General features: G+C 36.8%; 1 long non-coding RNA gene across 1 annotated transcript; it reads left to right on the top strand.

The window, feature by feature from the left end:
* Positions 1-1,454: 1,454 nt before the first annotated feature.
* On the top strand, positions 1,455-7,847 carry LOC139073354 (uncharacterized). The gene is made up of 3 exons (XR_011521992.1): positions 1,455-1,765; positions 2,071-2,282; positions 5,902-7,847. It is a non-coding gene; the product is annotated as an uncharacterized lncRNA (long non-coding RNA).
* The last annotated feature ends 17,741 nt before the right edge of the window (positions 7,848-25,588 follow it).

Here is a 25,588-nt window from a genome sequence, read left to right as displayed (position 1 = left end):
GCTTAGTCGTTCCCTTTGTCACTCACTCCTAGAGTGTGTAACAGCAGATAGGTGCATGGGAACATATCCCAACTTTGTCTCCTGGAGCAATTCTTCCCTGCCTTTCCTAGCAAGAACTATAACTGACAGTAGAACATTCCATTTTCCAACCCCTGGTTTCATTTCATTGGATTTTTAGCTATCTCAGATTTCAGGCCACAGGCAGAAATGGTTTGCATTAACATAGTCATAATTTTAATTCCTTCCTGCTTTCAGATGGGCCAATTTCAGCCTAAGTGAATCTTTTCTTTGTACAACCTTATATAAGGCCACAGCAAATAACTCTCTCTGAACTCCTAACTCTTTTCCTATCAAGTCTTTTATTGGAAAGTTCCAAGGGACACCTGGTCTCAATCCCAAGATACAAGGTTAAATATTTCACTACTTCTCATCAAAGATTACCAACTTCCCTGCCCAAGATGGAAAGTGCTTGTTACTTTCTACCTTACTTTTGCCTATTCTATCTTTTTTATCCATTACTTACATTATCCCACTTCCAGTTCCTTTTTTTTTTAATTCATTGAGCACTCTTTCCATTGTAAGTGACAGAAAACCAATGAATCCGGTTTGGGCATAGGGAACATGCTCCACCCTGCAGCCCGTAAGTGTACTATGGGCTAAAAGTGAGACAAAGTGTGGGTGGTTCTCTAGAGACAAGTTGGGGTACAATGACTAAAATGATGGTCTATGATTATTGAATGGTCAAAAATCAACAGATTTCCATTACGTTAGGTCTCTCAGCTGAGCTGCTGAATGCTGCTGGAGACTATCACACAACCCTAAAATTGGTGACATTTCAAGTTCGTGTTCTCCAACTTTATTTTGACTTCAGCACTACTCAGCAAACTTTTCACATTGCTATGTCATCTCTTTTAGAGGTTCCAAAAATGCTTATTCCTAAACTGCTATTCTTCTTTTGGCACAACTCTCCGTTCACCTTCAGCAGACAGCCTTGCCTTTTACTTCCTATAGAAAATTGTGGATAAAAGGTAAGCTGTCCCTCACCTTCCTGTTCCGACATACACAAATTTGCCTATATTGAAGTGACTTTTACCTCCTTTCCTGCTCCTGCGTCCTGCACTCCAACCTTCTGTCCTTCATAGGAAGCCCTCAATTATCATTGTGCCCTCTCCTGTATTTGTAAAGTCTTCCTCTCTACCTGCATATCTCTCACAGCCAGAGCGGGCTTACCATAAAGCCAATGAAGGTTAAATAAGCTTCAGAGCATCTTACTTGCCTGAGTCTCTTTCTAGGCTCTGGGTGGAAACTTAGCAATGTGTTCACAGGGTTATATGTATTTGTATGCTGTGCAAAAGTAAGATATATTAATGGTAATTTTTCTGTATATACTTTCTCACTCACTCTAAGACCATTGTCTATTTCCAGTTTGACTTACCTTCTGTCAAATTTCCTTTGTGTTTTGGGAGTTTGTAGGCATTTTGGGATCCAAATTGAATTGGGGACACATTTTCGTGTAGGTTTAGTGGGATGTATATACAGTTAAGTTATTGCTAGCAAGCCTTGTGTAGGAATGGCTTCCAGGAATACTCCTACTCTCCACTGTGCTGACTCACACTGCATTGTAACTTGAAGGTGCTGTACGAATGCATCTTTTGGTGCCTGGCACCGGAAGTATGAGGATAATGGAGGAGAAACAATATTTGAAATGTTTGGAGCCAGAAGCTAATCTGTGGAAAATTCTTCCAATCTTCACATATGTAAAACTGTAAGTGGAGAATTCACTTCTCATTGAAGCCTAGTAAAATCGGAAGTTCTCTTCCTGTTGGAACATATTTAATAATGCAATAAAAAGTTCAGTTCACATATATTTCTTTTGGGATGGGAATAATGTGAAGTAGAATTTACCAGAATTGCTGTGTTTGCAAGGCAGAAAGTTTAGCAGTATTACAAATGACAAGTGTCTATGTTGAAGTCTCATGTTTTATACATTCCAACCATTAATATTAACAGGTAAATTTTGAGCAATCACATTAGAATAATGACTGGATTATCTTCTTGTTATCTCTATAGAAAATTATTTTAGACAATTTTTGTCATACAAAGAGATAATCAAGGAGTATATATCCAAAAGAGGTGGCCCATCTTGGCAATGGCAGTGACACCAGAACAACCAGCACCTCAGCAGCAGTGGTGCCAACATCCCCAGAAAACTCAGGAGCAGCAGCACAGGTGGAACATTCATCAGCAGCTCCCAAACCCATAGAGAGCCTGCAGAGAGCCAGGTAACAATGACAGCAGAGCCCATGACCCCCGGTACCCCCATATTTTTAATGTAGTTGTATTAAAAACAGCTATAACCACTTCAATTTGGTAACAAACTCACAATACAAAACGTCTCCCTGCAACTTCAGCTCCTTCACCTTTGGCAGCAGCACCTACAGACCCAAAAAACCTGAACATGGTGGAGTAGCCCATGACCCTGGCTCCAGCCAAACTCTCCCCCTCCTCCTGCCACAGTAGGGGAGCCCATGACCAGGTGACTCCAGAAGCAGCTGAAGTACTCACCAGCCCAGTAACCCCAGTGGTGACACTCACAACTGCAGTGACACTGTAAGCAGCAAGGCATCAGCAATCTCAGAGACACAAGCAACACAACAAGGGCACTGATGACACCTCTGGCAGAGGCAGTGGAGGGTGGAAAGTGCAGGCTCTTGCATACAACCAGAAGCACTCAGAATCAAAGTAACCAAATAAGAAAGGTGTTGGCTAACACAAATGTGCCAGCAGAGGAATAACTCATCAAGTACCACGAAAAGCTACAGTGACACAGTATCACAAAAATAAAATGATAATTCTCAAGAAACTAAACTTGAAGTCACAGAAAAATTGTGATCTAACTGACAGAGAATTCCAAATAGCTGTCATGAAGAAACTCAGCAAGTTACAAGAAAACTCAGAAAGACAAATCAATGAGCTCAGGAATAAAATTGGTGAACAGAAGGAGTACTTCACCAAAGAGATTGAAACTCTGAAAAAGAACCAAATAGGAATTCTGGAGCTGAAGAACACAATAAATGAGATGAATTATAAAGTAGAAAGCATTGGAAATAGAGCAGACCATATGGAAAAGAGAATTAAGTGAGCTCAAAGATAGACATCTAGAGATTATTCAGATGGAAGAGGAGAGAGAACTAAGATTTTTAAAAAATGGAGAGATTATAGGAGAAATATCTCACTCAATTAGGAAAAGCAAGATAAGAATAGTGGGTATCCCAGAAGGATAAGAGAAGGAGCAGAGAACTTATTTAAAGAAATAATAGTGAACTTCCTAAACCTGGGAAAGGAACTTGATATACAAGTACATGAAGCTAATAGAACACCAACTATCTCTATGTAAAAGACCGGTCTTCTCCAAGACACAGTATATTAAAACTATCAAAAGTCAATGACAGAGAAAGAATATTAAGGACAGCCAGAGAGAGGAAAATAGTAACCTGCAAAGGAACCAGCATTAGGCTATCAGTGGATTTCTCTGCAGAAACTCTACAGACTAGGGGAGAGTGGAATGATATATTCAAATATGGAAAGATAAAAACTGTCAGCAAAGAATACTGTATACAGCAAAGTTATCCTTCAGATATGAAGGAGAGATAAAGGCTTTCCCAGACAAACAAAGGCTGAGGGAGTTCATTGCCACTAGACCTGCCTTTTAAGAAATCTTGAAAAGAGCTCTCCTATTGAAACAAAAATGCAAAGATATACAAAGCTTTAAGCAAGAAGATAAATAGACAGATAGAATCAGAAAATTGCAACTTGATACTAGAATAGGTTAGTAAATACTTAAGTGTAACATAAAGGCTAAAGAGAAAGAAAGCATTAAAAATAAGTATAACCACTTCAATTTGGTAACAAAGTCATAATATGAAAAGAGTTAATTTGTGACAACAAAAACTTAGAAAGTGAAGAGGAAAAGGAGAGAAGCTGCATAGGCAAATGGAGAGAAGATGGTGTCAGCAGAAAAAGGACTATCTCATTTATGAGATCTTTTATGCAAACCTCATGGTAATCACAGAAAAAAACAGAGCAGAGTCACAAAACAGAAAAAAAGAAGAAACTGAGAAACACGTCACAGAAAACTATCAAACTGAAATTGCACACAGAAACACAGGAAAAAAGAAACAATAGAAATACAGAACAACTAGAAAACAAGAGATAAAATGGTAGTATTAAGCCCTTATATATCAATAATCACCCTAAATGTAAACGGACTGAATTCACCAATCAAAGACTCAGAATGGCTGGATGGATTAAAAAACAAGACCCAACAATATGCTGCCTCCAGGAGACCATTTCAGCTCTAAAGACAAACATTGGCTTAGAGTGAAGGGATGGGAGATGATAATCCAAGCAAATGGCAACCAAAAGAAAGCAGGTGTAGCAATACTTAGACCAAATAGACTTCAAGCCAAAAAAGATAACAAGAGACAAAGATGGATATTATATAATGATAAAAGGGACATTCCACCAAGAAGCCATAACATTCATTAATAGATATGTACCTAAAATAGGAGCACCAAAGTATATAAAGCAACTATTAACAGACCTAAAGGGAGAAATTGACAACAACACAATAATTGTAGGGGACTTTAATACCCCACTAACATCAGTGGATAGATCATCCAGTCAGAAGGCCAACTAAGGAACAGTGGCCTTAAATGAAACACTAGGTCAGATGGACTTTATAGCTCTATGTAGAACATTCCATCCAAAGGTAGCGGAATACACATTCTTCTCCAGTGCATGTGGAACATTCTCAAAGATAGATCATATGTTGGGAAACAGAACAAGTCTCAATAAATTTAAGAAGATTGAAATCATATCATGCATCTTTTCCAACCACAATGGTATAAAACTAGAAATCAACTACAAGAAGAAAACTGGAAAAATCACAAATATGTAGAGGAAACATGCTACTGAACTACTTTTGGATCAATGAAGAAGTCAAGGGAGAAATAAAAAAATACCTGGAGACAAAAGCAAATGGAAACACAGCATACCAAAAATCTACGGGATGCAGCAAAAGTGGAACTAAGAGGGAAGTTTATAGTAATATAGGCCTACCACAAGAAACAAGAAAAACCTAAAATAAACAATCAAATACTACACCTAACAGAGCTAGAAAAAGAAGAACAAACAAAGCCCAAACTGAGTAGAAGGAAGGAAATAATACAAATCAGAGAAGAAATAAATAAAATAGAGACTAAAAAGACAACAGAAAAGATCAATGAAACTAAGAGTTGGTTCTTTGAAAAGATAAACAAAATTGACAACCCCTTACTGGGACTCACTAGGAAAAAAAGAGAGAAGGCTCAAATAAATAATCAGAAATGAAAGAGAAGATATTACAACAGATATTACCTCATATGCTCAACTCCCATCACAACACACACCTGCCTTTTTCCTTTATATCCCATTTCTTTGTATGACATAATCATTCAACCAGTTTAACAGGCCAGAGACTTGTGTTTCATCCTTTATTCTTGGGCATCTCTCTACCATTTAATTGGTCCCTACGTTCTGTCAATTCTATTTCTTTAAAATTTCTTAAGCTCATCCCTTTCTTTCCATTCCCACCCATTGTAGACCAGTCCCTCAGTCTTCTCTTTTCACTTTGATTTCTGTAATAGGCTTCAGTCTTGCCTCCTGTAAATCCACCTTCCACACTGTAGCCTAAGTGATCAACCTTAAATGGAATTCTATTCTGACAAATATTTTACAACGGTAGTCCATGTGTGTAAATGTAAATAATTAGTATACATTATTGACAAGAAATGAAAAAAGTTTTTTTTTGTACTTAGAGAAGTATGTGAGCTAAAATATTTGTATCCCCTTTTCCTTTAGGAAGAAGTTCAAGCTCCTGAGCAGAGCATATGATCTGACTCCTATCTACCTCTCTGGACCCATGTCCTTTTACCACTTAACTTGCATTTCATACTCCAGTACTGCCATGCTGTTGTATGAACACATACATTTCTCAAGTTCTTTCTTCTCTGCTTGTGTGTTTGCCACGTATATTCACATGGTGAATTCTGATTCATTCATTGAAATGAAAATGAGATATCAATGCCTCCCAGAAACTTTCCCTTTCAATGCCATTCTGAGTTAGATGCCCCTCATCAGGGTTCATCTCTCTCATTATACTCCCTTGTAATCGTTTGTTTGCTTTTCCCCATAGTCTTCATTATGGACTTGGTACATGGTGAAGGGAAGCAACATGTTTTTGCTATTCCATCCCCTTATATAGTCACTGGGATGTGTTGTCCTTCAATAAATATTGAATCAATTACTGGATGTGGAAATGCAGCTATTGGAAATGTTAATAATGTGGGTTGTTGATGTAAAAAAGTGTCCTGTGGGGAGGCAGATTAGTGTAGAGGAAAGAACATGAACTTAGAACTGCAGCAGATCTGGTTCACGTCTTCACTTGACCAGTCGTTTAACTTCTGAGGCTTTGTTTTCTCATCTGAGAAAGAGCGAAAAGAAAATCTATCCTTCACTGTTCTTAAGAGATTTGGAAATAAAATAATGTTTGTAAGACACCTGGCATGCAGAGTTCATCCCATTAATGTTAGTGAGAAGTCATAATGATGGGGATGAACTTGTATCCCACATGAAAGCTTATTTGCCCATCCTTTCAACAGGTGCTGCAATAGGACCAAGGATTGTTCTCTCCAATTCTGTCTTACTTCTCACCAATTTAATTATAAAGTAAATATTTGCTTTAAAGAAGAAATTACAGGACACAGATATCTTACTCCTTTATTATATGACAGATGTTATCTACTGCCTTCATCATAATGACTTGAATTCACAATCTCTCAGCCCTCTCTCTAATAACAAGAATCTGTCAATTGATATAGTTGTATGGAAAATAGTTTTGCTTTGGTTACTGTGCCTCCAAAGAAAGGTTTACTTTGATTTTCTTTTTAAAAATGTCTCCCTTTTTATTATAAAATGAAAACGTGTTTATTATAGAAAATCTGAAGGATGCTGCAAAACACAAAAAATTAAGAAATACCCACTGATGAAATGCAATTCAAAACTACAATGAGATATCACCTCACACCCATCAGAATGGCTATAATTAACAAGTCAATAAATAACAAGTGTTGGAGAGGATGTGGAGAAGAGGGAAATCTTATACACCGCCTGTGGGAATGCTAACTGGTGTAGCCACTAAGGAAAACAGTATGGAGATTTCTCAAACAATTAAAAATGGAAATACCATATGATCCAACTATGTCAGTACTGGACATTTATCCAAAGAATATAAAATCAGTAATTCAAAAAGATATATGCACTCCCATGTTCATTGAAGCATTATTCATGATAGCCAAGACATGGAAGCAACCCGAGTACCCATCAATGGAAGAATGGATAAGGAAGATGTCGCATATATATATACAATGGAATGCTACTTAGCCATAAGAAAAGACAATATTGTGCCATTTGTGACAACATGGATGGACCTTGAGGGTATTATGCTAGGTGAAATAAGTCAGACAGAGAAAGACACACACCATATGGTTTCACTCATATGTGGAAGATAAACAAACACATAGATAAGGAGAACAGCATAGTGGTTACCTGAAGAGGAGGGGGTAGAGGGAGGGTGAAAGGGCTGAAGGACCACATATGTATGGTGATGGATAAAAACTGGACTGTTGGTGGTGAACATGATGCAGTCTATACAGAAACGGAAACATAGTGATCTACACCTGAAATGTACACAATATTGTAAGCCAATATGACCTCAATAAAAGGAAGAAATGCCCACTGATAACACACATATATATCTCTTCATTCTTTCTTTTTGCACATATATTATTACTAAGTGAAACCAATCAGATTGTAATATTACTGTAATTTGTTTTTCATTTAATAACAGTCATTCACTATTATAATATACTTTATAAAAATGACTATCAATACAATATGCCATTATTTATTTAACCTGTATTGTTTATTGGGCACTTAATTTGTTTTTAATTTTTCTGCTATTACATATAATGCTGTGATGAATATCCCTGAACATATTTACCCACTTTGTGTTTTTTGTTTGCTTGTTTTAGATAAATTCTAAGGAATGAAACTGCAAAGTCCAGAAGGTTGTCATCTTTTAAGTTTGGGGGGATTTATTGTCAAATTACATTCTAGAAAAGTTGTATGAATTTATATTCACTCTGGCGAGTACCTACGTCCTAACCTAAGATTTGACTATGGAATTAATTTTAATTTTGGTAAATGAAAAGTGGAAGATATTTATTTCAAAATGCAATTTTTCCCTTCTTCTTCCCCACAAATCGCCCCCAGTACATAGTTGTATATTCTAGTTGTGAGTGCCTCTGGTTGTGCTGTGGGACGCTGCCTCAGCATGGCCTGATGAGTGGTGCCATGTCCATGTTCGCACTGAGGATCCGAACCAGCAAAACCCTGGGCTGCCAAAGCGGAGCTCGTGAACTTAACCACTCAACCACAGGGCCAGCCTCCAAAATGCACTTCTTTGACTGGTAGTGGACCACACAATATTTCGTATCTTCATTTACCCTTTCTATTTCTTTATGTGTGAACTACTTTGCACATTTTTCTCTCTGGGCTTTCATCTTTGTCTTGGTAATTTGTAAGAGTTTTTCCCATATACAGAAGACATAATCTGTGCATCAGGTTGTCTAGGCTCTTGCCAGCTGCACTGTTCTCAGTTATTTAAACCTGTCATGCTTGCTGATCTTCCTATCTTCACATGCTCTGTTTTCTCCTTCCTCTCTTCAGGTCATGTGCATTCCTCGGGGTGGTCTTCTGTAAACCTTCCTACCCCAACTTGTCAACGATAAATCCTTTGCTGTCTGTTCCCAGGGCATAGCACAGTATGCTTCCTTTTTCATAATGCTCTTCACAGTCATAATTGCTTGTTTATTGCTTGCCTTCTGCAACAGTGTAAAGTCATTAGGGTAAGGACCGTGTCACCATTGTTCACTGTTTGATCGTCGTCATCGATTCCCCATTTCTCTTTGCTAATGGAACCCTGTTCAGATGTCTACTCTGTCCCCTCCCCAACTCAGTCTATGTCCCTTGGGAGACCAACCTCAACGCCACTCTAAAAGTAACCAATCAGGGTTATCTAGTATCCATCTTCTTTGCCAACGAATTTTTCAAGATTGGGAATGTGATGAAATTTGAGCCAGTGAGGTACAAGGAGAGATTTGCTGGGGGCGTTTACTTCATTTCCTGGGGACGCTTCCTTTTTGGAAGCTTCTCTCTTCTTCTGGACATGTGATACTTGGAAATAAGTCTGATTATTCCTAGCAGATTGAGAACAAAGTCAATGCTCAGAGGATGGGAAAGCCAAGAAAATCTCAGTGAAATGGAGCTGGAGTCTATGGATTATGTCACTCTTGAAACCACATCACTGCTGGACTTCTGGTTATGTGCACCAATAAATGACTTTAATTAAACTAGTTTGGGTTGGATTTTCTATTGCTGGTAGTCAAATGCACCAGATCTAAGCTATATGCCCAGTTCCTGGTACTCAATAAATGCTTATTGATTAAATCAGAGATTCTCTCCCATATGTGATATATGTGTCTTCCTTGATATATAGTTTGTCTTTTTGTCTTCTTACATTTTGTTTTGTTTAATTATAAGGTAATAAACATTCATGTTCGATAGTCAAAGCAATATAAAACTACAAAAGAAAACTTTAATGTCTACTTCATTTTTTCTAATTATACCTTCCTGAGGTAAACAATGTTAACCATTGGCTCTGTGTACTTACATATTTTCCTCTATAGTTACAGAAACTTATAACCTTCTATCATGTTTAGTTTTAATTGCTTGTTTATCCATTTTACAAAACTGGGGTCATACTGTATACATTACCATGTAGTATCTTTGTTTTTTAATTGATAAGTCACAGCTGTTTTTACAGGTCAGTCTACATAGATATAACTCATTCTTCTTAATAAGTGCACACCATGGCTGCATCTCTGTGTCTTTGGTCTATTTAAATGTTTCCCATATAGTTTTATTCAAATTCTTTTCTTTAACTATGAGTCTGAGCCTTTAACTGTTTCCTCTTCGACTGTTCCACTTTAATTATGTCTCCGAATTTGGATTAGAAGCATTAGAAGAAAACAGTGGTTGATGGAGTGACTTAGGTAATGTGAAGGATATGTAAACTTCACAAATATTAATTCTACCACCTTGAAATCTGTTTTTTCCCTTTTTAAAAAATAAATCATGTTGTCCTTTCTCCTGTTTATTAGAATAACTGTAATTTTTTTCTCTGTGTCCTTTGCAAGAAACCACACCTGGTGAACAGCCCTAGGGAGACTTTTCAGCTGCTAGTAATAAAGTAATGTTTTCAGGAGGGATCCAAAAATGAGCTGAAAATCAGAAAGATTTAAGATTTTAACCCTCACTCAGCAAATAATGAGTGTTATTCGTTTGAATTGAAATTTTAACTCTTAGGTATATTAATTTATTTATTATTATTGGGGGATATACATTTTATTTTTAACAGCTCTATTAAATATTAATTCTTGCTGATTGGGGATAGTTTAAATTCTTGTTAGTAGAGATGCTATAGTTGAAAGTGTGAGTACTAAATGACTTTATAATGATCAATTTCCCCCGTCTCCCTTCAAAGGTAGGGAAGAAGAGAAAACAGTGATTTTTAAACTGAGGGAAAACTAAAATTACCTAGCACACTTATGCTAAAGGTGGCACACAATCAGGATTTTTACTGGTTTCCCTAAGGAACAATTCATTCTCGGCAACAGCAAAACTTAATTTCAGAGAGAGGTTGACTGATATGAACCAAATCAGACAATATAATAAGGGCAAGACAGGTAGTTACAATATTTCCAAGCAGTTTTTATCAGCTAAATAACACCAAAGAAAAGCAAAGAGAACACCCAGTGGTAAATTAACCTATAAGCCAGAGAGATAAAGGCAGCTGTGGTTTCTGTGTAAGTTCAAAGCACAGATGAAAATTAGCTCCTCTGGGTATAGTCATTTCAGACTCCAGGAACACTGGTAATTTTCTGAGGTTAGAAATATTGCAAAAGCCTAAAGCATGATTTTTCCTGAGATAACCAGACTCAGCTTGTCTAAATATAAAATGATCCAAGGCTTAGGAAGCGTAAACCCCAAGTTGTTCATGAAGTCACTGAAAACGAAAACAAATGAACAGAGAGAGCAACAAAGCAAGACACAGAAAGGCTTTTATTCCTAGAGTAGATAGAAACATATTTGGATTTTCTTAGTTTTGATTTCTTATCACAATGAGCTAGGGTTTTATTTTGTGAAATATACTTTTTCCCCAGCAGAATATGCTGGTAGCCTTCCAGGGGTGGAGTGATACAGAGAGAAGCTTGAGAACAGAGGGACATTCTCTCAATTGCACCAATAGTCCTGTAATTGTAATTTGCTCAAAGTTTATACAAGATATGAAGTATATGCTCTAGAGTAACATTTGAATTCTTTTTGATATAATCATATATATTTTTTTTGTTTTTAACAACTAATATTTTACAATGATGTTCCAGATAATTTTAGTTTGCTCTGTGGGTGATTTTATTGTTACATAGAGGGGCCTATGTATTTCTAGGAAGATTACAGTTTGAGCATCAATTTCGACTTTAATTTAAAGACTCCATGTCTATTAGCTTCAAAGCAGAAAACTCGTCTTTAATAACTTAAGCTTCATTTTAACAGGTAGCAATTAGCATGCCAGACAATTGCCATAATCTGAGAAGAATTCTGATGTGACTTGACCCTTCTCTTATCAAATTATTATAAGTTTCCACTGAAATTTTATGGGTCAGCACAAAGTGAGAAAAATTTAGTGAAATTCTGGTGCAGAGGGAGAAATCTTTCTTTACTTACTCATTTAATTTGGGTCATAATTTAGATTCAGTAGAATTCCATTCATGGTGTTTTTACAATGTTTAAAAGAATAAAAACTGAGGATAAAATACTTAGTTGGAATATATATTTACACCTTGTCTTATTTAAAATTAATTTAGTTGACAATACAATACACACAATTCAATAAGACAAATTAAGGAAGTACAAGGAAAAGAGGGGTAAGGTAGTAAGGTAGAGTTGAGAGTAACGTGAGCACATGCATCGTGTGTGTGTGTGCCACAGATTCTAATCTGAGCTTCCTTACAGCCAATTCAAAGAGGGAAATGTGGTCATTTGTAAGAGTCTGGGGCTCCACAAGGTAAGCAAAATTCTTCCTCAGTAGGAATAAAACTGTTCCTGGCACTGAGACTAGAAATCACTTTCGTTTTTTTTTTTCCCAAAGAGAAGACTCTGGGGATCATGTTGAAGGGCACCCTTAATATCAGCTTAACAGAAAACATAGTTTTCTAGAATTTCTAAAGCCCTCTCACCAAAGGTCAAGAGCATCACTTAAGACCAAATTCTAGTAAGAACTGTTCCCCTGGAGAACTATAAAGCAGGACAGGTGATTTCCTCTCTGTCAATGTGGCTTATTCTCGCGCTAGATCTTCCTGAGTGGAATTAGGGGAACTGACAGAGAGTTGACTCTTCAGGAAATCCTCTATTAAGAATACTCCTCTCCACAGAGCTGAACATCATGAATTTCAGGTAATATTCTCTGACAAGAAGCTGGACTGCAGCAATTTGTGTTTCATTAAGCGCATGGCTAGGAGCCATGACTGTCACTGTTGCTGCGTGTAGTGACGGCATCTGGTGAAACTGCCCAGCTGCTTGGACACTGGCCTGAGAGTTTATCCTTCTCTCTGAAACCAATGAGACACAGCTTAAGATTCCAAGTAGATGCAGTGATAGCAACTGTAGTTGAATGCAGCTCCATTTTATTTTTTAACTTAACTCCATTGTTGAAGCTGGTTGCTTTTCTGTCTCTACTATGGGACTCTGTAAGATCTTTGAGGGCAAGTACGGTAGAGCCTGGAGACGAAGCACTCCAGTTCTGGACTTGCACCGTGGGGACTTGATCCTCGATGAAACACTTAATGTTTCCTGGGGAAATTTGTTTACCTTTTCAATGTCTTAAATTCCCATCTGTAAATAGGGCTAATAATAATATCAACTTCATAGAGTTGTGAGGATAAAAATATAGTTAATGTAAAGTGTTAGATATTATTGCTTTTCTTATTTTTTATCTTTGTGGCAAGAGAACAGTGTGGTATAATGGATATTACACCATCTTCAAAGTCAGATATGTCTGTGGTCAGGTCTGTGTGTTCTTGGACGATTTACTTAATATTCCTATCACTCAGTGTTCTCTTCTCCAAAATGGGGGTAATTGTGCTACTATCTAGGTTGTGTAAAGTTTGAAAAGGACAATATGATCATAATTTCTGAATGGAAAAACAACTCATAAGCAAAGCCAAAGACAACTGGCAGATTAGCAAAAAATATTTGCAAATCACAGACATAGGTGTAACTTTCCTGATTTATAAAGAGCTCCTAAAATTATGAAGACCAGAAAAATGCTTAAAAGGCAGGAGCAGATAGATCACAGAAAAAGAATGGAAATGCCCACCAGTATATGAAAAGATGCTCAACCCCACTCATAGTAAGAGAAATAAAAATGAAATACATAAGATACCATTTTTCACCTATCAGATTGACGGAATTCTAAAAGTTTGACAACACACTCTGTCAGTAAGTCATACACTGCTGCTGGTGGCAAATGTAGCAAAATGCCACGACACCTGTGGGGGATTATTTGGCAATAACTACCAAAGTTAGAGATGCATTTTATTTCTTGCCCCAGAAACCTCATACTTCTGGGAATCTATTCTACAGTTATAAGTATACAATTACAAAATGGCAGATGTATAAACTTACTCATTATGACATGGTCTCCAAGAGCAAAAGACTGGAGACATCACAAGTGCCCACCATGGGGGGTTGATTTACCACACAATGGAGTACTGTGCATTTGTGAAAAGAATGAAGACATCCAAACTATGCTGGTGTGAGAAGATCTTCAGGATATATTACTGTTAACTGAAAAAGCAAGGAGCAACATTGTATATATACTAAGTGTGAGAGAAAGTGAGGAACAAGAATCATTCCAAGGTTTTTGGCCAGGGGACTGGAGCAATGGAGCATCAATTTATTAAGATGGGAAGACTGTGGGTGGAGCAAATTTGGGGATGAAAATTAGGAATTTGATTTTAAGTGTGCTGAGATTGAGACTCTATTAGACATCTAAGTAAAGATGTTAAATTGGAGTAAATGCATTAGTATACATTTGCAGAGCTTAGAGTAGTCTGAGGTATTAATACTATTGAATGTTATATAGTGTTAACTATTATTATTATTATTAACAAATGTATTAAAATTTCCCTACTATAATTGCAGATTTTCAAATATTTACTTGTAGTATATATTTTTACTTTTTATATTTGAAATATATTTTTTATACAAGTTTGGAACTGCTGCATCATCCTGGTGAATCGTTCTTTTGTCATGTACTGACTCTTTTGTTCCTAATGATGATTTTTGCTTTAAAGTCAGTTTTGAAAGAGCTTGAAATAAATCTACCACCTTTTTGGGTTATTATTTGCCTGGCATAGGTTTTTCAACACTTTAGTTTCAACCCTTCTGTCTCATTATGGTTTAGGTATATCTCATATAAACTCCACATAGCCAGATTTTAATTTTTTAAAATCCAGTCTGAAGGATCTGCCATTAAAATGGAATTTTATTCCCTTTTTATTTATAAAGTTACTGACATATTCATGCCACTTTACAGTTCTTTCTATTTACTGTAAATAGTACTTTCTATTTATTTTCTTTGTATTCTTTTCCTTCCATCAGATTGAGCTAGGTACCTTACTATCTATTTTCTCTCTACTGGTTTGTGATTATACATGTAGTTTCTATTTCTCAAATTGCAAATTTTACATTTTTAACATTCCATTACCATTTACATTTTAACCTTTAGTCAGAATGTGGTATAATTTTCTCAATAAATAGGGATCATCTTCTGATATTGAGGTGGGAAAGAGGGCATTAGAGTTGCAAGGAGAATGGAGTAAAATGGAAGCCACCATGGAGAGGGAGAAAATGAGTTGAATGGTGCATCATAATTGGAATGCCAGGTAGTATTGGGACTCTGTGAGTTGGTGAACATGAGTTTAAAGCAAACTCTTTTTACCTTCTTCTATGATTTTCTTCAGCCGATATAAAGAATATAATAGTTATAGTCAACTAGGTTTGAGATTTTTCCTGACTGCAGCAGTGAAAGTACAAGAGGATAAGAAAATCTGGTATTTGAAGACTATAATTGAAATTACAGACCATGGAATCAAAGATGAATAGGGAAGAAAGTAAAGAAAAAATAGATTGGAAGCAAGAAGGTTGGTTAATGAAATAGAGATTTCAGTGAGGTTGAAGTAGGAATACTTCAGCCAGCCAGCTGGAAGAAGAGAAGTTTGTGGGATATTTGAATAATTGATTTTGGATCTAGTGGATTTAGAGAGTTAGAAAGTTCCTAGAAGATAACTGGACTGAAACCTCAGAAACCAGGGTTTAAAATGGACACTGAAGTCTCTCAGGATGATGCTAAGCCTTAGGGTGAAGAGGAAGACTGTGAGCCAGATGCCAAAGTCTTTGCCAAAGGAAGGGGAGTAGTGAGGAGGTCTGAAGAGAGCAACAGGGAAGTGAGGAGAGGAAATGATGCTCAAATCAGCAAGGTTGTTTGTTTTGTTTTGTGTAGAAGGTGAAGAATTTGTCACCTGAGAGACAATGAAGAGTATGGGGGGCCACAACCCACTCTGTCAGAGTTTTGCTTAAATATAAAGTCTTATTTATTTGGAAAATTTGGATTTTATCTGTGTTTGAGGGAATGCCTTTGGAGTGTTTTCAGCAGAAGAATAACGTGATCTGTTTTACATTTTCAAAGAATCACTTTGGCCTCCTTGTGAAGTACACTGCAGTGGATGAGTGTGAAAATAGGAAGATTAGTTAGGAAGATAGTATATATGTAGAGGTAGAAAAGATGTTGGCCTGTAGTAGGGTGGTAGCCATGGCAATGCTGAGAAGCGGTCAAATTCTGAAGATTTTCAATGTTTCGTTTCATTTAATGACCAAGAACTTTAGGATCTTGCCCTGTGTATAGGCTTTACCCACATTCTAGAAGGCACTTGCAAACCAGTGACAAGGTTTCTACATTTCCAGGATCCGGTTTCCAACATATCAATTACTCACAATCCACCTGCCGATCTGGACTCAGTGGAAAGGCAAGCTTCTGACTCAGAGTCCAAAAATAAAGTTGATTCCAAAGAAGACACTGGTAAGGGCCTCTTCCTGTTTGCCCAGCCGCTGTCCAGCATCCTGGTGATTAGGTTGTAACTCATGAAGGTCTGGGTGATTGCTGGGTGTGATATATTCAGCACACCACAATGACTAGTCATCCTGACTAATGTGCTTTCAGAAATATGTAGCACTATAGAGAAAGTCTTTTCATTGAGCAATTTGCACTTAAACTCGTTCAACACAAAGATACTCTTGGGCATGCAAACAAAGGTGTCCTTAGCCTTGGGCCCAGCAGCCAACTCTTATTCACATTTATGCAACTTCTCTTCTGGATCAATGAGTGCCGAAGTCACATTCTCTTCTTTCTTCTCAGTTTGAGCCTTCTGCTTTCCTTCCTGATCTTTTTCTTTCTATGGACTCTCCTTCTTAGGCTAGCTCTCTGCCAACTTTTTAGCATCAATTAGGCCATATTGTAAAATGAGAATAGATTTTTTAATAAATAAAATCTAATATGAGGGAGTTACAACTTCCTCAAGACAATCTGGAATTAGGGTTGGTGGATGTTGGTAAGGAACCAGTGGTTGGTATTAGGAAGGCCTGGTGGAAAGAAGGCTCCGGGAAGTACTTGCTGAGGCACAGTGGGATGCAGCCAGTGGTGATGATAGCTGGTGAGTCATTTTCACCTACCAGGAATGTCTTAGTCCTCATGTGAACCTCCAGCAGCCCCAGGGTTTTCTTGACATCTTACTTCGCATACTCCAAGGTCTGTTTATTGAGATTCAGGGGGCCAGGTACTGGGGGGCCAGAAAGAGGGACAGTATTGCTGCCGACAAAACACAGCTATTTGTTGCTCACCTAATAGAGAAATAAAGTTTTTGCTCTCAACCACTCAGAATTTATCACTGCCAAATATTGTAACATCTTGGGAGGAAATTTGCAGGGAAATTTAGGTGGGAGGTGGGTTTGGCCAAAGAGGAATGTGGCACGTTGAGAGCCCCACATTACTGAGTGGTGATGATGGCCTTGAAATTCCTGACTTATTTCAGGATTTGTGCACAAGGCCCAGCCACCATGAACCTCGTGGAAAATTTTTCAATGTAAAGAGCTGACAGGATTTGTTTATGAGATTGGATTGGATGTGGGGTTTGTGAGAGCGAAAGAAGCCAAGGAGAACACTTAGAGTTTGGGTCTCCTTCAGCTATATCTTTTCAAATGTTCTACTTTTATTCTCTAAAGTGAAGCATCTCTGTATTTGGTGAGATATATACTTGTGGGTTAGTTAAGCTATGGGATCTGGCAGAAGCAGGGACTCATATACATTTCCGGTGGGACATTTCTAGGAATTGACTAGTTTTCTATTTTCTTGTCTAGAACACTCACTTTGTAAGCCTTTTGAAATTAGCACATAAGGTTACAAAGTAAAGAATAAAACTCTGAGACTGACAGCCCTTCACCCACTGCTGACTTCTTATTGCAGTACAAATGCCAAATGTGCCTTTTAATCTTCTCCAGTAAATTGAAATTGTATTTTGGGAACTCCCAGTACAAGTTAATGAGATTTAGATTGGTATGATCTGTGAGTCCTAATTGAAGAGTGATTGAGGTCTTGTGGTTTTCCTATTGCATGAACATATAAATGCAATGAGAAAAGAACCTAAGAAATTTGTCAAATGGTATGAAGTCTGGAATTTGATGAAATTAAAAAATGTAGATGGCTAGCATTGTTCTGTCTGCTCTCCTGAAGTCTAAGACTTTTCTTTATAAAATGCTTCATAAGGACATTTTCTCCAGGTTCGCTATGTGATTATACCTCAAATCCAGGTTTTTTAGGACAGAGTTTTGGAAAGCTTGGGTAAGCAAGGAATATTTTCAGAGATAACTAGGCTAGGGATTTAGCTGGAGCTGAAAATGTCACAGCCCCCAAAACTACTGACTGTGTGAAATCCTTAATTTACTTAAACTCCTCTTAGAAGGGTCTGTTGGTTGAAAATTTCCCAGAAGCCATTTGAATAGAGTGAATGGTTATGACCTTGGAGCTTTTTAAATTCCATATATTTAAAACTTCCAAGTAAAAGTCATTGTACATAGGAATGTTTATAAGAGAGCAATGCAATTTTTGTAATCTATTAACACTGAAATTATTGAATGACTATATGTAAAGTCCTTGATCTACAACAGAGGTTGATGATCTATGTGAATAAGCTTTCTCAAGAAATCCGGGAATTATCTTAAGTGTATATTTGCTCCTTTACAATTATATATTAGCTGCTTAAGCACACAATGTGTTAAACATAAAAAGAGGGATTTTTAAGACTCAGAAGAATTTTGGCCTCAAAACTTATTCATACACAGTATACTGCTTTATTACATTTTAAAACTTCGTTTAAAAACTATGTTTAAGGTTAGCTCATTGACTGGTAACTAAATTGATGTGTCTGTTTTTTACTGAACTCTCTTTCCCAAAATGCCCTCAAATGGAGCAGATTTTATCATAGTTAAACCATCGACAGGTAACTTCTTTGGTTAAATACAAAAAGTATGATGTAACAATGAGAGGAATCTATCTTATGGAGGTGACAATAAACCAGGTGAAGAGCGAAATAGCTATTTAGATCATAGACAGGATTAAATGAAAGAATAAGAAACAAATCCTTGGGTGGTTGAAAATAGTTGTTGAAGAGCAGCCTCGTGCTGGAGCTCTTTTCATTCCTCATGCTCAATTAAATGTCTTCTGAAACATTCGATTCATTTTCAGAAGCGAATTTGTGATGTTTAAAAATATTTCCTTTCAAAATTGCTTTCCATAGTCCCAAATAAATTGAGCATAATTACTACTGTGATTGTATTATGAATGTAATCACTGTAATTTTATTCTTGTTCATGTATTTATTTTTTGAGAAATAGTTGTACCAGAGTTAAAGAATTGTGGTGGTTGACATTAATATATGGGAAGTGAGGTTGTGGCTACTTAATCAAGAGGTGATATGTTTTACCTGCTTAAAAGGCAATTCCTCCCGCTTAATCATCTTGTTTTTGCCAAGGTTAGCTAATCTTTGTAATTGAGAGGTTGGGTATCCAGAGTATGGATTAGGGATCTTTGTATTGCTTGTTCGCCTTTTATCTCTTTGATGGTGGCATTTGAGTGATGGTCAAGGCATTGTCTACATTATGTCAATCTAGAAATTGTACACGTGCCATGCTGTTATGCTCACACATTTCCATTTAATAGATGAAATAGCTGTAAGTGATATTTTCTTAAAACATTTAATGAGAATTTATATTATGTAACATATTCTGTGTTAGACATTTCAAACTAAATTATTTCATTATATTTTTACAATACACTCATGAGTTAATGGGAGAGGTATTCACATTTGTGAGATATTGCAGAATGGCATCTGGACTAGTTTAATTTACAGACAGCCTATTCTATTTATCCAGGTATATGTTTCAACAAGTTATGTTCTTTGAACACCAGATCCCAGAAGAGGAAAGAAAAGACTCTGCCTGCTAGCTCCTCATGGTGGAACTCTTTGATTTGGACCTTCTTTCCCTGGATGGACAGTGCTGAGAGTGGGCAGGGCCCTGATGGCTCCTGCAGAATACCACTTGCTTTCTTGGACTCCCATTTTCAGTTAATTAGTTTACTCCTGTGGCAGTTGTAAATTGAGCTTCAAAGTTCTGCCTTCTTGCATGGTCCTTCACTGAGCAACTGTCCCCTTGAGCATTTATATGACAATATGCGAGAAATGAGCGATTACTCTTTATTGATTTATTTCTTCCTCCACATCCAGTTGGAGGAATGAGGGTTCAATGATTTTTGGCTCTTGTATGTCAGTCTGACTTAGAGATAGGTTTACCAAGAGTGAAACCCAAAGCATTTCTTTGCCAGCCCATTTTGTTTAGTTTAAAAATAATCTCTGATTCATGCTATGTTTTGAGCCAATGTATTCTGTACCCTAAATATTAGTATAGCTTGGACTTCTATTTTTCAAAGGGAAGAAAAAAATAATAATCTTCTGTGAAGGAAAAGCCTTCTTACACAGGCTGATATCAGTTTTACCCTTTGATCCCAGCTAAGGTAAGATAATCACAAACATGAGAAATATCCAGAATCAAAACAAAACCTCAACTGGTCCATCAAGATCTAGTGCTCATGCTACTAAACCATTCACTTCTTGGTGCCTCCTGTGAGAATGCAGATCAGCATCTATCCAAGTGGTGGGATAGGAATGTTTGATGAAGAAACAATATAAGATCATAGTTAAGATAGAATTCCACTAGAATATAGTCTCTATGTGGGCAGGAAATTTGCTTTGTTTCTCCTGTATCCCCAGTGCCCAGGTCCTCAGTAAATGTTTGTCAAATTACTAAGAGACTCTCAAGGTATGGAATTTGCATTCAGACAGATCATTTATTACCTACGGCAAAATATTTTAATTTTTCTGAATCTTAATGTCTTCACCCTTTCTCTGACTTTACATTTAAAGCGCAGTTTCTGTGACAATAGTTGTTTAACTGGAAGAGAGGCCTGCAGAGAAAGGGATGGCTGGAGAAAGGGCAGCTTCAACATCAACTGTTCCTGTTTTCTTAAGGTGTAAGAAAATGAGTGTGCGCGTTTGTTTTGCTTTGTTTTGTTAATTTCAGGTTTTCTCTGGGAGGTTTTATGCCGTGCTACAGTGTTTCTTTGTGGCGACGTCAAATATGGTCATTCCATTTGCTTTTGGAGAAGATCATCTAAAACACTCCTTTTATCAAATTTTAGAAAATTTCAGTCTCCCTTCTCAACAATATTATTTCTGAATTTTCAAAGCCTGTTAAATTTGTTTCAGAAGCTTCCTTTGATCTCTGCATTCTGCAGTCAATGCAAATGGAGCGCCACTGATTCAGGAACACAGCTTCTCCTCTTTCCCAGGAGCAGGCATCTCTCTCTCACCAGAGTTCATGACTACCTTCCCCACAGCTCTTTGTGGTATTTGTTCAAGCCCAAAATGAGCTCATCATTCTGTGCTGTCTCCATTTCCTGCTCTGGAGTTCCTTAGGTCTGTAACTCTTGCTTTCCTGAACAGCCTTGCCTCTTGTTTCTCTTGTTTCCACTTATGTGTCCAATTTATATTTCTGAACATATTTTTAAACTGCTACTCATAGTTGTTACTGTCACCCGAGCTGGTACCCTTAGGGGCCCAGTGAAGACCAATATGCCGTCTACTCTGTGCCATGTCTCCCCTAATCCTGGCCTTTCCTCCTATTTTGAATTACTTTGGTTTTGGATAAGCTTCCTTACATTGATGGCAGCACTAATAGCCCTTTCTGCCATCCCTCTTCTCTGGAGTATAGCTGAGACACAGAATAATGGAGAAGCCAATGCTGGGTCATCAGTAAGGAATCCAAAAGCCTGTCCCCAAAGCTCTGCATGGGCTGAGTTAGGCTTGCCCTGGCTCTAGAACGGAATGGCATGGCCACCAGGCCCGTAGCTGTTCTTGCCCTCTCTATCCCAGCCAATACCAGATGACATTTATATGTACAAATCAAAATCTTCCCTTACTCTCTTCTCACAGGACTTTGCCTCCAAGAAATCCCACTCTTTTTGCAGGCTGATGTTACTGAGTAATCCAGACTCCCAAATCTCTGCTATGTGTCTAAGTCTGCCTGTTAAATTGAATCATATAAAATTGCCATTTTTGTAGGTCAAAATGGTCAAACAACTTTAATTGGATGATTCAACATAATAATTTGTGCTGTGACCCTTTGTGGGAGCCATGAGCGCTTTTGCTGTCTAGGAAAAGAAAGGTTGAACGAAGGTTGAGTGACTTCCATGTCCTCTGAAACCCACCTTGGCTCCAACTTGAGCCTCTACAACAGACAAGGGACAGTGGGTAGATCTCCTTCAAAACAGACTTGAAATTAATTATTGGAACACATTTTGGCTTCAGAAATGTTGCTACAGGACCCAGCCCTGACAATCGAGAAAAAGACTGGTAAATTTAGCTACTTAAATTCTTGAAACCTCTGGTGACCAAATGTAGCAGAACTTGGAACGGGCAAACTTGGAAAAGATATTTACAAAGATTTATTATTATTAATATATAAAGAGAACTCACAAATCAGTAAAAAACACAAATACCTAGTAGCCAATAAGCACTTAGAATATATTGTGTAATAATCAAAGAAATGTAAAACCAAGCAAATTTTTTACCTATCTTTATTTTGGATTATTTTATTTTTTTCAGCATTGTAAACGATATGCAAGGAACTTCACATATTTGAAGCATATAATTGATGAGTTTATGTAAAACAGCATTACAATCAAGAAAATGAACATATCCATTATCCCCAAAAGTCTCCTCTTTGCAATTCTTCCCTAAACTTTTAAAAACTAAATCATTGTGGCAAAAATTAAAAATATTGATAGAACCGGTATTGATGAGAGAACGTCAAGAAATAGGCCATTTCATACACTATTAATGAGACTATAAATTGATACAACCTTTTGGAGAAAAGTCTGGAAATATTTAACAGAAGCTTTTAAATTATATATCCCCTTTGACCCAGCAATTCCATTGTAGAAATTTATGAAGTAGATAAAGCACATAAACGTATAATAAGAATGTTTATTATTATTTCTTATAATAGCAAAAAAGAAATGTAGAAACTAGATTTTCTTTAGAAATGGATGGGTTAAATAAATAAGATACATATATTGAAAAAATATATACATTAAAGAAGATAGAATGTATGTATAGAGTCCAAAGTATTTAAAAAAGTATAGTAAGTAAGTGGAATAAGATGTTGTTTAGAAAGGATTCAGTTTTTGTAAAAAACTCTGTATAGATAATAAAAATTCTGGATGATATAAAGGAAAATATTAGTGGTTATTTCTAGGTAAAGAGATTAAGGCTGACTTATTTTTATGCTTTAGAAGTAGGTTTCTGTATTGCATAGAAACTTTTTAAATTGAACATTTGTTATTTTATAATCTGAAAAGAGACAAAGCTATTTTTGTTTTGAGTGAGAGAATAATCTTAATAGCCAGCCTAGGGATTTTGGAGACTCATTACAATCTGTGAACTATTATTTTAGCATATTTGCAGGAACTTATAGTCCTTTTGATTTCATTGCTCAATAGTTCTGTTGGTGAATAACATGGTGTTGGTGGATTATTTTCTTCCTCAAGACACAGATCTAATTACACAGTTACAGACAACACAGTTTATAGAAAGCAGCCCATTTAGACGCGGGAATTACACAATTAAAATGATTAGTTGCAATTATATCTAAATTTCCAATTTAAGGATTAATTTCTGTGTTGACATATAGTGTCAGTACATACTATTATAACTTTAAAAAGCTCAATTAGAGCCAGCCCTGATGGCCTAGTGGTTAAAATTTGTCGTGGTCAGCTTCAGTAGCCTGGGTTTGGGTCCTGGGGTGGAACCACACCACTCCTCTGTCGGTAGCCATACTGTGGTGGCAGCTCACACAGAAGAAACAGAAGGACTTACAACTATGTACTGGGGTTTGGGGAGTTAAAAAAAAAAAAAAAGGAAGATTGGCAAGAGTTGTTAGCTCAGGGTGACTCTTTCCCAGCAAAAAAAAAAAAAAAAAAAAAAGTTAGGTTTAAAAACAAGTGAAAAGCTCAACTAAAGAACTTCCTATTTATCATTATCTGCCACTTAGCATATATTTACAGTGGCCTGGAATCTAAGAATACTTACTTTACCTAACTTCCAGTCAATGAATTAAATACATTTAAGTTGAGTTTACCGTTCTTCTAAATGGAAAGATAAAGCATTCCCCCTCCATTGAGTTTCTTCTGCTGAAAACATTTATTTTATTCAATGAAATCTGAAATAAATCATTTATTTCCCCAGACTGAGCTTTTAGGAAAATAGCTACTAAAGAAGTTTGTATGATTTCAAAATGTAGGGATCTATTTATATTTCCTCTCATCTTTAAATTAAAAACACAAGTAAAATATTGCCTTGATTTATAAAAGATTTCTCCGTAGAAAAATGTATCCAGAAATGTGGCTATGTTTAGATTGTCATTAGGTCATCCCTTTTTCCTTTGGGTGGGATGGGCAGTGGAAGATAGGCTGTGAGAATATGTTGCGATCTACCTTTAAACGGGTGTGATCAGAAGCGGTAGCAGTGGACCCATCGGTAATGGTACAGCAGTTGTAGACATTGAGTGTTCTGAGCTGGCAGCAGCCTCATGGGGATGTGGCCCATTGTTAAAGCTTGTGTTCCCAATCTGCCGGTGATGGAAAGATGTCAAAACCTTTGTATAATTGCCTGATAGTGTGACTTTGGGAAGCATTGATCATTGCTGGTAACATAATTATTTCTTTCTATGTGTGTTACCCTGGTAGAGTAAGCTTGTGAGCTCCCTGAAGGGAAGGACTGGCTATTTTTTATCTTGTTATCCCCAGTACCACGTGGAGGACCCATGTATTATAAACAAACAATAAAATTTGGTTGGGTAAAGAATGAAAGAATATGGAAAAATCGTAGTCACTAACTTGAGTCTTCTCTTTATGCTAAGTAATTCCTTCAGCTTTTTTCTGAAGACCTAGTCAAATCTGAAGTTCAGAAAACAAATGAAAGAATACTTTATTTGTCTGACATTGTTAAGGAAATGAGATATCATGAATAAAAACATTTTCCGGGTAATAAGAGTTTTCCTCTTTGAAGCTTTACTATTTTGGTGGAAGTCTTTCTAAGATCTAGCACACACTTCCTTACTTTAGTAAAAACACTTTTGGAGAGTTAAGAGTTTTGTAATCTGGGATCACCATTTTAAATCCATTATTGTGTTGTGCGTTTAGGATATTGTACTTACAAGTAATAATTCCTACCCTTCTTTTGAGTCTCGGTTTGGACTTCTTTACATCTGGAAACTGCCCTGAGACCCAAATGTGGGTCTATACTTCTCATTTCATAACTTATCCTTCTTGATTATAATTATCTGCTTACTTGTGTTTTTCCAAATACATGATAATTTCCGCGATGATAGGGATCTTCGTGGTCTTGTTTACATGGCACAGTGACTGGTATATAATAGTAAGTAACTGTGGCGTGTCTGAATACTACCACAATTAGTGTAAGAATGTCGCATTTCACTATTTTTAGAAATAAGATAACTCTGCTTTGAGTTACTTTCTTCCATTTCTGGTGATGGGGATCAGAATTTGCCACCCAAAAATGTTTCAGTTTGGCTTGATTATTTTTAAGAAGAAACTTTGACTTTCTCCCTAACTGCCTAA

This window comes from Equus przewalskii, chromosome 9 (assembly GCF_037783145.1).
Source record: "Equus przewalskii isolate Varuska chromosome 9, EquPr2, whole genome shotgun sequence".
NCBI lineage: Eukaryota > Metazoa > Chordata > Mammalia > Perissodactyla > Equidae > Equus > Equus przewalskii.
The sequence above is the reverse complement of the archived record's forward strand: the minus strand, read 5'-3'. Positions and strand labels throughout refer to the sequence as shown.